The following is a 14,861-nucleotide window of genomic DNA, read 5'->3' on the forward strand; positions in this document are numbered from 1 at the left end:
CAACCGCTCGTATGCCTCCTATTCCATATAAAAATGGTCTATTTTATTTAAAATCACTAACAAACAATTTTAGAGAGACTTACATTACTTCTACGCCAACAAGAAACGAATTTCAACAACCAATTAATTACACTAATTGCGTCTGAGAGCTAACGTGCAGTTTCGAATGAAAACTTTCATATGAATTGTACGGAACACCAATCATGCGAAGAGGTTCGTACAGTTGCTACTTTACTTAGTTTTGGTCCCTGAGTAATTCCCTCGAGTTGTCACGGTAGATATCGTCTGCTCTTTTGGTGCAAAACTTCTGCTATTTATTCATACACTAACTGTTATTTGAGATTTTCTTGCTTCAGAAATATATGGAGCGAAAATGTTATTTTCTGTTGGTTTATTTATATGGTTGTGTCTCAATTACCCTCATGCGGTTTCGTTGTGTGAGTGAGGTTACCGAAACCCAATTACGTCCCTTCTCAATTTTCCCAATCCCCGATTCTCCAACCAACCCTTAAATTCTTAACCCCAAAAAAAAGGCAATAGGCACTTGTCTTGCCTCTGTTGTTTCAGATGTTCATGGGTGGCGGCGACTGCTTACCATTAGGTGATCTGTCAGCTCGTTTACCCGCTTATCCCAATAAAAAAAATCAAAATTATCAGACTCCGTGTTACAACGTAAATTTTCGAAAATCCCAAAAAAAAAACATTGATACCAAGTCCCATTCAGGAATCGTTATGTCAACTTACGACAATATTTAGTCTAGCTAGAATGTATCCACGACCGAAGACTCAACTATCTCACTTAACGCTCAATATACTACATTTGTCTTAATCCTAAATCAATCTACATTTAGATGGCCCATGACAATAATCTGCTGTAGACATCAAGACCAGTCCACTTGCTTGGCATTTGGTCCGTTTAATCTCATACACTAATCAATCCTGTGGCTGGCCTCGAGCTTATTACGGACTATCCTCAGGGAATATGATGCTGGAAACTGGTTTAGGAATAAGTAGAAAATAACGTTAGTCTTTATTATTTAGTGTATTTTTATGTCACATCAACAGCCTTACAAGTGGCCTCTACTGACTCAAAGCCTCTTCTCACATGGAGAAGGATTGAACATTTATCACCACACTTGCTGAATGCGGGTTGGCAATTTCAAACTTATAATTAGAAATTCGGTATAAGCCCAGGTTTCCTCATGAGGTTTTTCCTTCACTGTTTGTTAGTGGTATCTAAATAATCTTAGAAAGGATATAAAACATTGGTACTTACCGTTGGAAATTTCGAACCCGCACTCTCATGCATGAGAAGCGGATGTCTTTAACCTCTGGGCCACCACGATATTTTATTATTGTATTTTTATGTAACTACTTAAAACAATTCAACCATTAAGGAAATTACATCATAATGATTACTTCGTTGATTGACAAGCGAAACGGCCGAGCTGGGCATTTTTGTTCCGTTTCAAGGTCAGACAAATTGCTACTAAGAATTCGTGTTCATGTAGTGGGATTATGGCTACAGGGTTGCCTCTTGTTACTTGGGCTTCAACACATAGCCACCGAATATAAGTTCGTAAACGAACGTTTAAGTTAGTAAACGCTTCGCACGAAGCGCTTCGCTTGAAAATACATCTACAAGCGGAATGAAAACTAAAAATTCATTGTATTGTTAATATCTTACTTAGAGTATTTACATGTTATTATTAAAAAAAACTCAACCATTAAGGAAATTACATCATAATGATTACTTCGTTGATTGACAAGCGAAACGGCCGAGCTGGGCATTTTTGTTCCGTTTCAAGGTCAGACAAATTGCTACTAAGAATTCGTGTTCATGTAGTAGGATTATAGCTACAGGGTTGCCTCTTGTTACTTTAAGTTCAACACATAGCCACCGAATATAAGTTCGAACGCAAGAAACGCTTCGCACGAAGCGCTTCGCTTCAAGCTTCCTTGAGCAAAATGCAAGGGAGTGGAACTCCTTGCCGGAGTCTGTGTTTCCTGATGGGTATAACCTGGGTGTCTTCAAAGCCCGAGTGAATAGGTTGCTTATTGGCAGACTTGAATGCCTGGCGGGCTTTTTACATACGAATGAACATGAATAGAAAATTCAAGTTTATTCGTATGTAAACTTCATACGTACGATGCAGGATATTTGTGACGTCATCCGTTGATTTGCTTGTCGATAGTTTATGTGCGTCTGTCATCTGTCACTTGTCAGATGTCGCCACAGCTTCATAATATAATAATAATAACATAAGCTTAACCACGATCCCAAACTATCAATAATTTATGACAAATGATTTCAGAAGACCTTTTCACGCACACAAATCCCCCATTAATCCACATCACGACTTCTTGGCTTAGAGACAACTCATACGAAGCTATTAAACAATCATAATCGCGAATCGTTTGCAAACATCTCCAAGATCTGATGATTATCAACGACACAGGTGTGCTGGCACTGTTGCCGCTCCGCAGGCGATCTGGCAACGCGTGGCTGAACGGGCGAACTGCCAACCCTAATGGCCCGTTAAGTAATGTAATATCGCTCTAAAATGTACAAGGTTTAAGTGATAATGGTTTTTAATGCGTTTGGTATTAAGTTTAATTTTCTATAGTTAGTAAAATATTTGATAGGAGCACTTGGTTCAGGGGTGGTAGTTTAGATTGTTTTTGATATCCTTAATGGGATAATATTTTATTATCTTGTTTTTTACTTGTCCCTCGTAAGATGCTTTAGACTGAGCAAGACAAAATAGTCTAGCTTTTTTAAAATGAATTTTTTTCTAATAAACATAAATGCTATTATGGCGACGCAAAACAAGTGACAGTTGACAGAAGTCGCACATAGACTATCGACGAGCATATCAACAGAAGACGTCATAAATCCAACATGGCATAATATGTATGAAGTTTACATGCGAATAAAAATGGATAGAAAATCCCAACAAACAACAGTTCGGCCGAAAATCAGGTTGATCACCTCGCCTGGTCAGAGGATCCTCCTTTTCTTAGGGAACTCTGACTCTTTGTAAACTATATTATTTTAAACCTTACTAATATCGGATACCAGAAGAATAGATTGCAAGCCTTTTGGGGCAGATTAAATGTCTTTTCACGCCAGTTCCCTGTGATGCCGTGGTATCACTCCGGTCGAGCCTACCCATTCTTAGTTTAGCATGGCTTTTCAGGCACATAATAATTATCTACTCAATGAGAAACGAACTGAAATTCATACCTGAAACTTGAATAGCCTGCTGAAATATAAACCTGAAATTCGTGTGCACTCATAATGAAAACTGGGTCATTTCAGTAAAGTTTCAGTAAAGAGATTGAATTTAACACAAACACATGGGTTTTTTGAAAACTGAAAAAATATTTCGGGTGAATTTTGTGGGCGTTTTTTTTTAGTATTTGTTTGAACTCAAGCAATGTTTATGAAATGATGTGACGTTTATTTTTTCAGTAATGGTGACCGAATTAACTGTTGCAGTGTTACCGTTTATTACCTACGTATGTTATATAGATTATGGCATTCGTTTTTAGCCAATATTGCAGAAAATTTCAGAAAACTAATACTATTATTTAATTCAGGAATCGAATATTATAGCATAGACAATAAAAACCCCAACAATACTTCAACCCGACTTGGAAATCGAACTGAAGATCTCTTCATGGGCACTCGGTATTGCGATCATTCCACTACCTAGTTTTAGCTAGATCAAAAACTCTTTTGTTTTTAAAGTTAAATGATAAAAATATTTTCCTCATTTTGTCGTCCTTCGAGGGTGCTTTTACACCGGAGATGTGCTTTGTAGCTATACTATGAAGATGTAATAGCTACGCAGTGAAAATATGTGACCGTTTGTTTCCACCAATCCTAAGCTATGTAGCTGTGCGTGGAAGATGCGCAGCTCGGTGTAGGGAAGCCATGCATAGCTCACATCCATAGCACGCATTCAAAGCCCGCATCTCTCCATATAAAAAAAACCTAGCATAGCTGAGTCTGATTCTACCAGTGTTCCACAGCAACGTAGCATAACATATATCTGGTGGAAAAGCCTCCTTAAACTCATAATATACATTCATCATAACCATTAACAATACTTATTATAATTATCATTATAACGTTATTTAAATATACCGTAACCAACAATAACAGATTACAAAGTCACCCAGAAAGTTTTGGGAAATAAGGTAATCCTTATCGGCCGTTTAATCATACTAATGACCGAGTTCTAATATCTTTCGGGTCAAAATATTATTTTATTTCGTTGCTACACCAGTTAATTTCCTTTTAAAAACATTTGTTATATTTATATTGTTTTTTATCTCTATTGTTATAAGGTTCAATTTTAGCTAATTAAGTCTTATTTGAAATTGTATATTTAATTATCTGTTTTACGCCTTGATATTAAGAGTCATTTTGGTATAATAATATAATTTTAAGTACGTATATTGCTGTTTTATTATTAGGCGTTATTATAATTAGATCTAATTTTATCAAATTAGGGCTTCGGCGTACTTAAAGGATACTTTATTGTATTGTTTTTAAATTAGATCTAGATTGAGAAGAAAGAAAGAATTTTATATGACTTCTGGGAGTTGGAGGATCTTCGTAAGCTAGCGTCACTTATAGGTAGTTAAATATATTATTCAGCCGGTAAACGAGCAGAACGGAACACCTGATGGCAAGCAATCACCACCGCCTATGGACACTCAAAACACTAGAGGCGTTACAAATGCGTTGCATTTTGAGAATTAGGAATTTAAAGGTTGTTGAGAAGATAGATAAGGAAAGATGGGTATTTGGACCTCTAGTAACCTCATTTACACAATGCAAGAGTTGTTTCACGTCGATTTTCTTCCGTGCCGGTAGTAGGCCGTGGTATCACTCCGGTCGAGCCGGTCTATTCATGCCGAAGCATGCACACCTAAAGGATACTTTATTGTGTTGTTTTTGAATTGGATCTATATCTATATATATTAATTAGATCTAGACTGGGAAAATAATCATTTTATATGACCTCTTGGATTAAGAGGATCTTCGCTAGCTAGCACCCTTATAGCTCGTTAAATATTAGTACTAAAATCAGGTCTCTAAACTTAGTTATTAAATATATCCTTGTATACGCAGACAGTTTCAAGAATAAGAAAGTTTTGCTAGAAACTCTTGGAGACACTTAGACCTTCATTATACTGAATACTCAAGGGCAATGTGTCTGACACTTATGTCAGACACATGTGTCGCGACAAACTAGTGTCACTGACAGATGGTCACAGTTTATTAAATCGGAGGCTAACTCTAGACATGTTTTAGTACAAAATAGTTTATATTTTAGACATCTACTAACATGCTATGCACATTCTTTTTTCATTTTTTAAAATACATACGTTGCAAAGATTTTCTCCTGTATCGTGGGTGCGTTTACAAACATACAAGTTCATGTACACAGGAGACCTGAAACAACAATTTATGGATCACACAAAGAGTTGCTCCGTCCGGGAATTGAACGATGTGGGGCAGCCGATTGCCCACCCACCTCACCAACCGTGCAATCGAACTTAACTTACAGGCAAATATCTTGCCCGTTACCCCGTTCGGCATTCTGATTGGTCAGCTCCAATGAATCAACCAATTAGAGGGCTAAACGCGGTAACGTTTCGATCTCGTTTGGTGTAAAACAAACTCGTATTATGCCTTCTGTTCTACCCAGCAAATAGCATCAGATGATCGGCAAGGTTTCAACTGTTATCAAAAAAATATAAAGGCTTCGGGAGCAAAATTCGGAGACGTATTCTCCTTATTTGCTCCCGAAGCCTCGTCATTGCAAGTCGATTCAGTTATTTTTTTACACACCATTTCTTAATAATGGAGTTAACCTCTCCTGTTTACCCCTAAAGGGGGAAGATTGATGAACACGTGTGATGGGAAGTGAGGTTATCAGCTCCCAAGGGAATGACATGATTGATTAAGTGAAGGCTTTTTTACGGGAATGCAATGTATAGGTACAATGATGTTGCTTTTAACTGTATGAGACTATGAAAATGTGAAAAACATATAAGTACCTATATAAAAAACAATGTGCACATAACACATACCTAGTCTTATTTCAGAAACACACCTCTTTATCTGAAATAACCTGTATTTTCACCTCTATCAATGAAACCCTCTGTAAATGAGACAAATATTTATTTATACCTGGTTATCTGAGACACTGGCTTACTGGAATAAGTGATACGAATTTAAAGACCCCTTGATGTCTCACTTAACAAGGTTTCAATGTATTTGAAAGTAACAGTTAGACTATTTTGTAACTTTCAATTCGAAAAGTCACATTGGTATTTTGCGCATAGTCCACTCTCGGACCCTCGACCCCTAATAGAAGATTTACTCATTAGGGTCAACTCGTCCCCTAACGTTAGTCCACACTCGGCCTCTGGGGGACGAGAGTGGATTTTCATAGAAAAAAAATAAATGCCACGTCCACTTTCGCTGCCGTTTTGGTCCAAACTCGTGCACTCATTCAAGAGAAGCAAGCGTCATAAACCTCCAGACCACCACAACTGGTGCCACATTAGGTAATCTTATAGGTTTTATTAACCAAACAATAGAAAACTGGCCTTGGTGTACCTAATTGGAAAATACTTTGACAGACAAAAACACATTAAAAATACATGACTGTCTGTCGGTTCTTTACTTTTACTAATTACTAGTTTCCAAGACACACAGTTTATTCCTTGGTGAATAGAAACTTGGGTAGTACTAGGTACTACAAACAATTTCAACCAAAAACTTTAAAACAAGCGATAAGTACTAAAAAACAAAAATATGTTCACGAACTTTACTCTCGTTGGTAATATTACCAAAAATTCCTTCGACCACACTCTGGCTTATAAATTTTAAAACAAAACCATATTTTGTTGAAAGTTTCAACTTTAGATACTGACGAAACGCCCGAGTGTACGGGTAGGTATACACTTCAGTTATAAAGAGCAGTGTAGATTAGGATTTGAGTAAAAAATATGGAAGAACTAGCTTTCCCTCTTAGTTACATACAACTTATTCTGCTTGTCAATTACAACTGCCTTATTGGTCCACCAAACGAAAACTAGGAACAGGGTGGTTTTTAGTCAGTAAGAGTAAAACTCCATCTCACCTTGCCCAAGGCGGGAGAAGACATTGGATTCTCCGACATCTTTAATCGATCTTGTCTGGGCTTTGAAAGAGACAATGACTTCTGAGTTTGTTTCGGCATTTCTTCTCAGAGTAGTCCGATAGAAAATGCCGACCCCATCTAGATGTTTAAGAGATTGACGTGTAAAAGAGTTACATTGTAACCTATTTGCAAAAATAAATATTTATCATTTATTTATCATGCCCTCTTAAATATAGCGGCTTAGTCTCGATTCCATAGTACTGCGTAGTAATTGTTACTTACCGTTATTATTCTTTTTATTTGTAAGTGTTCTGGCTATACCCATTTTCGGAAAATAAAATTTAACTATGTTAGTATAGACACAGCTGACGATAGCCTAGATTGGAACGAGCTCCAAAACCAATGACCACATTTGACGAAGGTGGTCCGGTCAACCGATGTGTTAATTTGCGGCTTTTCCCAATTGCAACCGAACTCGATGCTCGGTTCGGAAGTTCCAGGAAAGAATATCTATTTTAATTCAGTGGTAGATTTTTTAATGTTGTGGCTCTTTTATTGGGGTTTGAGGTGTATTTTCTGATTTGTATGTTCAGAATACGTTTTGTATTGTTTTTCTTTTATTCGCACTTTGTACTGTGATTAACGATCACAGCAAAAAATACTTATTTATACTACGATGGTGGTAAGAATGCGCACGGTCCACCTGATGGTAAGTGGTTACTGTGGCCTATGAATGCTTGCAACACTTAGGGCTTTACATGCGCTTTGCCAACCCTTAAGATAAAGATACATGTGCCCTGATGCAATATTTTTGCAATTATGATTTGTTTCAAATCCTTCTGGGAGGAAGGAAAGGAGAAACTGTGCTACCCCAAATTTAACGTGAGCGAAGCCTTGGCCAAAGAGTAGTCAATTATAACCATCCGCGACAGTCCACCGCTAACAATGGTGACTTTGGCACAGCACACATTTTTGATACAACTCAAAGCAAGCAAAAAAATACGTTCGTAGTTAGTGTAACCTAAGCCTAAGTGTAGCATAAATAAATAATGCTGAGACAAAGTTGTAGGCACTGACTTACGTTAGGTGTACGAGTATCTATATGTACCTGTACCTAAGGACACTAAAGCGAGTATTAGTACATCACTTATACTAAAACTGTTGTAAAGATAACTTAGTGTTCTTTTATTGACATCGATTTTAATTTCATCTGTGTTTCTTAATAATCTTAGAAAGTACATATAACTTGGAAAAAGTCACATTGGTACTTGTCGTTGGTAGGTTTCGAACCAGCACTCTCATGCATGAGAAGCGGGTGTCTTAAACCTCCGGGCCACCACGACATACGCACAACAAACCATACATAGAGAAAACCTTTAGTCCACTCGTGGACTGTCAAAGATAAATTACTTCACCCAACAACTAATCCCCTTCAAAAAAAATCTAATAAATCTCTAAAAGTAAAGGCTCTCCACACGACCCGTCTAACATAGGGTAACAGGTGACGTGCCATTCAAAATACATTACTAGTAACGCGTCTGAAAGGGCATAAAACATGGCCGACTTTATAACGAAAGCATCGGTCTATACAAACCAGTTTAACATGGTCTTGCTTTGTATGATCCTTCCGCATATTCGAAGGTCAGTTTATACTGGTTTTGTGTAGGTTAATGTGTAGTCATGTGTACGTGATATGACTTTATATGGCGGCTATACAATGATGGTGTCATTTGTGAATGGTCATCATCATTACTTGAGAAAAGAGATCGGATGAAGATTTTTATCGGAACACTGATGTTAATCCTTTTTTTTTTTAATAAAACGTTGCCCCATATTAGGATTTTCTCCTGTGTTGTGGGTGCGTTTACAAAAATACAATTTCACATGCACATGGCACCCAGACCCGAAGCAACCATTTGTGGATCATATAAAGAGTTGCTCCGCAACGGAATGGAACCCGCTACACATTGCACGGCGGCCAGTTCAAGTTCCAGATCCAATCTATTCTATCAGACATAATCATCACAAAACAAATCACATCAACAGCCTAATAGCCTATAATGAATATCTACTGTTGAGCAAAGGCTTTTTTGCACAGATTGATAGGATGAATTAGGCTATTTGAAATCAATTCATACTTGAAAGTATTTAATTCTATAATAAAAGGAAAAATACTTGCCTAAATGTTTTTAAAATAATATACCAAACGGACATAGAAACAAAATTTAGGAAACAACCCCATTATGATCAGATGTATAACAAGGTGGCGCGCTATAGTTTCTACCTGCCCCCATGAAACAATGGGAGAATGTTAATATATTATGTGTATGTTGCCCACACTGACATAAGATTATCATTGTTATGTTGGTCACACTGCTTTGCATAAAGGTTAGAGGATTAAGTCCTATTTTGTTTGTATTATTTAACGCCATAATGCCTAACATAACATCACGCTTTGTCCCAAGGGTGGTAGCAGAAGCGTTGTACAAACACTGGAGTAAAAAAATCTACTAAGGTCTACGGTGCACGTTCCAAAAAAAAAACAAAATGTCTATCTGTCAGTCAGTCCTATAGTGAAGCTATTTGCTCGTTCCAAAGTGATTCCTATGGAGAATAACGAGCAATAAACTCCATAGTCTATTTGTAGTTTATCAATCAGGTTTACAATACAATTCTTGGTTACATTGTTTTGTTGGTTTAATTATGGATACTATTGTCCTACTTCAACCAACTAGATTAAGATATACCTATTAGGTAGATACACAGGGAATAAAAGAAACAAAACCAAAACATTGGATTTTTTAAATATTTTTTATTACAAATTAAAACTGTGGTTTCTTTAAATATTGTTTAATGATTCGAAGAAGCTTGTCCATACGTCGATTGCCATTCTGAAAGTAACAAGTAGTTAGTTTAATTAAATATTATTTGCTACCAATACTCGATCGCTGTATCAACTACAGCCAACTCCTGTTCGGAGCTGTGGACTACCTAGCGAAAAGCAGGAGTAGGAACAGGGTGATTTTTAATCAGTAAGAGTCTGACACTCCCTCTCGCCTCGGCCAAGGCGGGAGAAGTTATTGGATGATTTTTGGTCACCCCCTTAAAAAAGCTAACTCCTATACACAAACTCCTCGCACCAAGACGAGGTTCTAAATTATGATGAGTTCGAGGATTTCACCGCAGTTAATGAGAACTATAGATGATGTGTTGTCAAACACTACCTCTCTACTGCGCAGCACAGAGGTTATTATTTATTATTTTCAGTCATGGTCGTCGCACTGCAGGACAAAGGCCTCCCTACCCTTATTCCACTCCTCTCTTTGCAGAGTTTTCTGTGGCCAAACCTTTTCATAAGCATCGAGTTCATCCCATCATCGCCTTTTGGGCCAGCCGTGACGTCTATTGTCGTTAAGTGGGCTCCACTCAGTAGTGAGTTTTGCCCACCTCTCATTCAACATGCGGCAGACGTGACCAGCCCAGTTCGACATCAAGCTTGCGGCTTTTTGACCAATGCCAGCGATTTGAGTTATGAAGCGCAGTGTGGAGTTTCTTATTCTATCCGATAATGAGAGTACAGAGGTAGTGTATTATATTCTAACATTGTTTCTATACTTACATGTCCGTCGTTATTGTTCTCGGCATCTTGTGTCCGAACATTAGAGGAAGCGTGCTAAGCTGAAAGGTCAAGATTTGTGTAATCAAGTATGGGATAAACCTTTATATTAAAAATAGAAAATTGCTAATTTAAATAGTCTACAAAACTAATAAGGTTTAAGTTAGAACTACGGTTGAGTCCTAGTTAAATCACTACATAGTATAAAACAAAGTCGCTATTTTTGTCTGTTTGTCTGTATGCTTAAATCTTTAAAATTACGCAACGGATTTTGATGCAGTTTTTTGTGATAGGTAGAGTGATTCAAGAGGAAGGTTTATATGTGTAACACATGCCTAATATATCACTATTGCACCCATGCGAAGCTGGGGCGGGTCGCTAGTGAGGTATAAAGAATACTTACTATGTCGCGTCATCTTCTATGTTTTTTTCCAATTGCCTTTTGACACGCTTATTGTGGTGACCAGTACCAGCTTGCCCCATCATCTTGTTATCAGAACTCAACAAATGTATAACTATCTTATCGATATTTGCAACATCAGCAACTCGATAAGTCATTGTGTTAGAATCGACTGCATTGTGATTCGCAAATACTGCGCCCAGCACCACACACAGATAGAAAACGGATAGAAACTTGATTGTAGCCGACATTTTGTTGTGATTATTGCACAACGACGAGTTAAACAGTAATGTATAGAGTCCGATCACATTGATCGCTTTTATACCACCGTGGTACCAAGCACATGCCGGTTGCAATGTCATCTTTAAACACCAATAAAAATTTAACGACCTATCTAACCATAATAATTTATTGATTACAAATAAAACTAATATTAAACTTTTATTTTCTATCACTTCGAGGTAACTATTCTATAAATATTGATAAGAACCTAAATACATAAAATAATGTATTTTTTATGTAGAAATGTCGTGGCTCTAATGAGAAATGAGGTTACCGGCTCGACCGGAGTGATACCACGGCCTTGCAGAAATCCGACGTGAAACAACGCTTGCGTTGTGTGAGTCAGGTTACCGGAGGCCCAATTACCCGCCTTCCCAACCTTTCCAATCCCCGATTCCCCAACACCCTTAAATTCCTAACCCCCAAAAGGCCCGCAATGCACTTGTAATGCTTCTGAAGCTTCGAATGTCGATTGGCAGCTGCGATTGCTTGCAATCAGGTGAAACGTCTGCTTGCTTACCAGCTTTACAATAAAAAAATATAGGTATGGCATCCTTAAGATACACAGGTGGTAGAAATACAATGTTGAGTCACAATTATGGACGCTGTTGGGTACCGTAAAAATGAATAAAATTAGTAGTAATACGCCCGTATTAAATAATCATATGAAATAAATAGTTACGCTCGTATTAACCAACCCAAAAACTGGCTTATACCACTCCTAATTTGTATAATATAATAGTTATTATAAATGTTGATTTTGTTATAAGAAACTTTTGCCTTAATACACAGTATGTAAGTGGATTACTTACCATTATGAAAGGGCCGGGAACCTATTACGGTATTATACTCGCGAAATAGATACTTGATTGAATTCTCCATGATATCCATATAATTATCTTATGGGAGGACCTTGAGTGATTACATGTAATAACGCTGAAATGTAAAAGGTTGTGTTACTTTATCATTATTAAGATACGTCGGTCGAGTAGTTGTAATTGTGACTGCTGAACAAGCGGTATGGGGGTTCAACCTTGGATGTTTTTAGTTCAACTTCGGTTTAGATAACTGTTTTTTTATGGTATAAGCCAATAAACGCAGATAGATCACCTGACGGCAAGCAATTGCCGCTGCCCATGGACACCTGAAGCGTTATAAGTTCAAGTGCGTTGCCGGTGTTTTGGAAGTTACAAATTCAGTGGTTGTTGAGGAATCGGAATGACCGTTGGGGTAAACGTATTCTAGAGTGGACACCGCGTCTAGGCAAGCATAGTGTAAGGCGCCCTCTCCAGCTAGGTGGAGTAACGATATCCGCAAAGTGGCTGATAGTGTTTGGATGCGTAGAGCTGAAGATCGAGCTCAGTGGCGTGCCATTAGACAAGCCTATGCGTAACAATAAATGGGAACACGCTGATGATGATGATGACTGATCTGGAAATTCATTGGGAAGCCTATGTTCTGATGAGGATTATGATGCTGTTGATAAAGGCAAAATGTAACGTGACAATCAATATGCTTCCTTCAATCTACATCAAAAAATAAAAACCCTTGATCTTAGAACGTTATTTGGAGATTCCAACAAAGGGCTTGCCGCCAACAGGTAAAGACTTGATTGATCAAATCTGTATTGAAGTGACAGGTTTCGACTTGTTATGTTCAATTGAATCCTATGATTACATGCTTACTGGAACTGTCTATGTGACTGACAGGGACATGCCTTGATCTTAATGTTGATGTAATTTTACATTTGTACTTGTTGGTAGCAAGCTTGTCTGTGAACAAAAGGTTGTAGGTCCGATTGCTGCGTCAGCCAAAAAATGGGTACAAAGGAAATGGCTTCGCCCACTTTGCTATAGGACATTTATAGCATAACTTGGGAAAAGTTGGAACATTTTTAGGGAACAGAGAGTGAAGTTCCCTTAAAAAAGAGAGAATCTTCCGACCAAGAGAGGCTATCGTGTCTGTCGGGACTTTTTGCCCAACAGTTGCACGCTCGAGGTCATCTCTGCGTCCCCGACAGTGGGCGTGAGGTCGCGCGATCCAGGTACCTTAGTCTGCTATTACAATTGAGTCAGAATGGTCGATCACTGAGCAGTTAGGGACGGAGCTATACGTGGTACATAGCTTACCGGCCCCAGCATTAATAGCAGACATTAAGGCCCCAGGTCGAAGCCTGTTATACGGCATCATGTCATTTCACATGGCATTTTCGGGGTCGATTTAGCGAATATGAACTTCAAAATGTGTTAAAATCCAAGATGGCGCCGACAAGATTTACCAACTTTCCATCATGGGTGTCATTTTCATGGTAAATTCGGGGCGCTTATAGCGAATATGAAGTCAAAATTAAAATCCAAGATGGCGCCGACAAGATTTACCAACTTTCCATCATGGGTGTCAATTTCATGGTTTTCGGGGTTTATAGCGATTATGAATCAAAATTAAAATCCAAGATGGCGCCGACAAGATTTACCAACTTTCCATCATGGGTTTCATTTTCATGGTTTTCGGGGTCGCTTAGTAGCGAATATGAAGTCAAAATTAAAATACAAGATGGCGCCGACAAGATTTGCCAACTTTCCATCATGGGTGTCATTTTCATGGTTTTTGGGGTTGTTTGAGCGAATATGGTTCAAAATCAAAATCCAAAATGGCGCCGACATAAATATATAAAATTTTTCGACATGAGTGTCATTGTTGTGATTTTTGAGGTCGCTAATATCGAATACGGAGTGAAAATTAAATTTCTAGATAGCGCCAAAAAAGTTTTTTTTGACAGTTCATTATGGTTTTTGGGTCCGTAATATTTTATAACAATATTTTAATATTAAACTAACAGTGGGCGGAAAATTTTGTATTGTTTGAGAATAAATAGTATAAAAGATATGGCGAAAAAGTGCTCATCACGCTGAATATCTTTTCTTAAGAAAGTATATTCAAATATCTTCAGGTTCGGCTGGGCTGTTAGGAGTCCATGTCTGGGATTCTACATTTTCGATTTTCGTATGTCGAGCAACAAGTGCTACATCACGCTGAACAACTTTTCTTAAGAAAGTATATTATATCTCTTCAGGTTCAGCTGGATAATTGTTAGGTGTTCCATGTCAGGGATTCTAGATCCTCGATTTTCACATGTCAACGCCAAGAGCTTAGTGCTGATTTTATATGAACTTTTCTTAAGAAAGTGACGTATTACATATTTTCAGGTTCAGCTGGGTTAAAATTAGGAGTCCATGTCAGGGATTCTACATCCTCGATTTTTGCATGTCGCCAAGAAAGCTCATCACGCTGAACAACATTTCTTAAGAAGTATATTCACTAAAAAAATTTTTTGTCTCTTCAGGTTCAGCTGGGTTGTTAGGAGTCCACTTGTCAGGGATTCTGGACATCCTCG

The 14,861-nt window shown here is 37.9% G+C and overlaps 1 protein-coding gene and 1 long non-coding RNA gene across 10 annotated transcripts in view; one reads left to right on the plus strand and one right to left on the minus strand.

The window, feature by feature from the left end:
- Window positions 1-14,861, plus strand: part of LOC118277442 (KH domain-containing, RNA-binding, signal transduction-associated protein 2) — a 338,249-nt gene that overhangs the window by 216,508 nt on the left and 106,880 nt on the right. The gene's annotated exons all lie outside the window — the stretch shown is intronic.
- On the minus strand, window positions 9,998-11,458 carry LOC126911103 (uncharacterized). The gene is made up of 3 exons (XR_007705669.1): window positions 11,189-11,458; window positions 10,789-10,847; window positions 9,998-10,060 (listed from the first exon to the last, which is right to left on the minus strand). It is a non-coding gene; the product is annotated as an uncharacterized LOC126911103 (long non-coding RNA).

Source organism: Spodoptera frugiperda, chromosome 10, assembly GCF_023101765.2.
Source record: "Spodoptera frugiperda isolate SF20-4 chromosome 10, AGI-APGP_CSIRO_Sfru_2.0, whole genome shotgun sequence".
NCBI classification, from domain to species: domain Eukaryota; kingdom Metazoa; phylum Arthropoda; class Insecta; order Lepidoptera; family Noctuidae; genus Spodoptera; species Spodoptera frugiperda.